This window comes from Diadema antillarum, unplaced genomic scaffold (genome assembly GCF_040938485.1).
Source record: "Diadema antillarum isolate AM-2024a unplaced genomic scaffold, OU_Dant_1.0 seq00001083_RagTag, whole genome shotgun sequence".
Classification (NCBI taxonomy): Eukaryota; Metazoa; Echinodermata; class Echinoidea; order Diadematoida; family Diadematidae; genus Diadema; species Diadema antillarum.
This window is the reverse complement of record NW_027271903.1, coordinates 452,289-455,454: the sequence shown is the minus strand read 5'-3', so window position 1 is coordinate 455,454 and position 3,166 is coordinate 452,289. Positions and strand designations below refer to the sequence as shown.

The 3,166-nt window shown below is 41.5% G+C and overlaps 1 protein-coding gene across 5 annotated transcripts in view; it reads left to right on the top strand.

Moving 5' to 3' along the window:
* The first annotated feature begins 1,586 nt into the window (after positions 1-1,586).
* Positions 1,587-3,166, top strand: part of LOC139743465 (zinc finger homeobox protein 3-like) — a 242,178-nt gene continuing 240,598 nt past the window's right edge. For 4 of the 5 annotated variants that reach the window (XM_071653946.1, XM_071653945.1, XM_071653948.1 and 1 more), the window contains exon 1: positions 1,587-2,209. The gene's annotated coding sequence lies outside the window, so the exon portion shown is untranslated. The remainder of the gene's footprint in view (positions 2,210-3,166) is intronic. The other variant, XR_011711761.1, reaches the window with a different exon arrangement.

Here is a 3,166-nt window from a genome sequence, read left to right as displayed (position 1 = left end):
TATGCGCGTTTCATGCCAGCCAAGCAGGTCAAACTCTACAACACACGTAGAAGCTATACAGCAGTACAGTACGCCATCTCGCTGTACGGCGAGCTTTCACGCACATGTCTGAAATCAAAACGTCACTTCCCGTTGACCCCAATGAGCAGGTGGACTTCCGAGAAATATGATCGGCGGGGCGCTACCACCATCGCTCTGATAGGGGAGGGGTAACATAAAATTGAGAGTTCGATGAGTTCTGTGTACGATATGGCTTGATTATCTTCTTTATTTGACAAGTCTGTAAGATCTTAGAATGATACTCAACAGAATGCTCCGAAAGCATTTCATATTTTCGCTCTAGTTTGATATCCTGCATGCTGTAAAGACGGGAGTACGTATGACTCCCCACCGCCCCCTGAAACTTGCGGAGTGGTAGCCGCGATCGGTCGCGCCAGCGCTCTCTGCTTGGTTGGCGCAGCGGAAAGTAAACAAACCACAGCCTTCAGGTCATGTAGATCACGTGATCACGTAACGGTAAAAGATTGCGTAATAGGTAATCCCGGGTATATTCCGTGCTTTCTGTCTCGTGCACGGAGAATGCGTCATTTTCGGTCTGGCACGCCGGGTTGGTGGGTTGGGGAAAACCACGTGAGGAGCCGCTGCTAGCAACCAGACGCTCTTTTTGTGAACCTCGGCTCGGACTCGGAGAGAAGAAAGAATCAGTCCCGTGTGATTCAACATAAGCATCGGAACGTAGTATTTTCAACAATTTAAAGAAAAAAAAATATCATGGGGACATAATTGTGTGTTACAATACAATTCCCCGATTGCGACCTCATTTTCTAGATAAAATGACATGTAACAATTTAGACACTAAATGATGCTTTCAAATTTCCAACGTTAATTTGAATGATGAAAGTTTTGTTGGAACATTTGGCATATTTGATGTGAAAATAAGTAAATCTCAAGTAAATTAACAAATGAATAGATATAAAAGTAAGTTAATGTTAAACATAAATGTGATAAAGATATGTTCATCTGTAGTGTACAACGTCCATGCAAATAAGATGTTTGTAATCACATCATAAATGATTGTATGTATATATATATATATATATATATATATATATATATATATATATTCATGTATAAGCCTTATAAGTCATATATTATAGATGGTAGTGTGATTGAAAAATATGCCACTGTTTTGCTATCACTCGAAGGTCAGACCAACAATTACGTTGATCTTTAAATAAAACATGTCACTAAATATAGCCTTGAACTTGTAAACACGTTTCATGTCAAAACTATTACATCGCAGCATTGAATGCAATATTCATTACGTCTGTTTGCTGCAAAACAAACTTAGCTGCTTACCACGTTCAGTAATATTTAGAATTTATGGAATATACTATAAACAGCACTGATAGCAAATATCACCTAAGGTACTCCAATTATACTCTAGGACGGAGTAGATGAAAGGAAGATAGTTCAGGTTTGTGACGTCGATGCGTCTCCACAATCAGGCCTTCACGACCATACAAGAATCATAACCGTCATCATTTCGAAAGTAAGAAAATAAAAAGTCGGGAAATGTTCGGTGCCTGCCCTATGTCATAGCGGAGGAATCGAAGAAATACCAAAGACTGCCCCAAAATCTTGACAGATCAGCTATGCAAATGACTTTGCACCTATTACGCATGCTCATTTATTACGCCTCTGCCATTTTGGAAATAATTAGCAAAACAATGCTTCACAGCTCGACTCGCTGGCTCGGCGATCTCGTGTCGAATTCCAGCCTCTATGCTCAATGTGAAGCGCCGCTGAATCATCGAAACTGAAGTTTTCCTCGTTGTGACAGTTCTTCGCTACCAAAGAATTCCGTTCGAGCATCGTTACTTTGACTTCAACCATCGCAACTTTTGTTGGAAAGTGACTGTGTGTCAGTGATTTTTCAACCATCATTTACATCACTTACGAAATCTTTTCTGACCTTCTAAGACAGCCACGCCACAAGACCGATCTTGGAAGCCCCTTTTCACTTGTCGCTCGCCGAAGCTGGGCGGGCGTAGCAGCCAGAGCGCCGCTGTGACTGTACAGTGCCATGTGTTGCTAATTACTTTCCCCCAGCGAGGTGCGATAATTATCACGAACTGACTGTAAGACTAATGTCATCTTGCGACAATTTCTGCTCGCAGCTTTAATCCCGCCCTACGGTGAGCTTCAGGTAAGAGCTCAGCAGTAATGTTTAAAGCTTATGATTTGGTGATATTGATGTCCTGTTTTCATGGAAGCATGAACGAAACTTGATGTCCGTTGTTGAGATAACTCTGGGCAGAATTATCGTGGTTTGACCCGAGTTGACTTGTGTGCGAAGGCGGGGGAATATGTGCATGCGAGTTGATTGTTGATGCCCGCTACCCGTACATGCACCGTGCACCTGTAGGCAGGCACGGGCTCAGGGAAACAACGGCGGGTGAAGGGGATGTGATGATGGTTGGCCGACGCGGTGGAGCGAGAGACCCGCGCGACGACCCCTACACCTTTACCGACTAACGTAGGCTGGATTTGATATTCGTACATCCCACGAAATTTTAGATCAGCATTAAGCTTAAGTATATGACTTAACTAAATGCGGTACGGTACATGAAATTTAAAGTCGATAACTAGGTTGAGATTTTAATCCCTTCTGTGCTTGCAATATTGAACAGAAATGAAAATGAATGGGTCATCCTACATGGTGTTCACTTCATACTCATAGCATAGTGTGATAGTGAGTGAGAAAGAAATGTCTGAAAATACATTTTGCGTGAAGAATTATGTGTGAAGTTGAGCTGAAAGACCAGAGGGAGTTTTGAATAAGAATTTCTACATGTTTTGTTTAGGCCCTACATTTTTAATTCAGAATAACAATGATGATGACAGATGAACAAAATTTTGATTGCAGAATGAGGTTGCTTGAAGAGAAAAACAATTCAAAAATGAGATGAAGAAACCAGTAGTACTATGAATTCTAGTGATCAATACCGCAAGTTAAGTTGTCACAAAGCTATATTTGGTTTCTATGCAGACTAGAACATTCATTTTAGACAAAGATTTCAACATTTTAACTCTGTTATTTGCCCGAGGATGGGTGTTTTGTGGGATTTATGGTCGGTGCCGCACAGTGAAGGGTGAGTGGTAG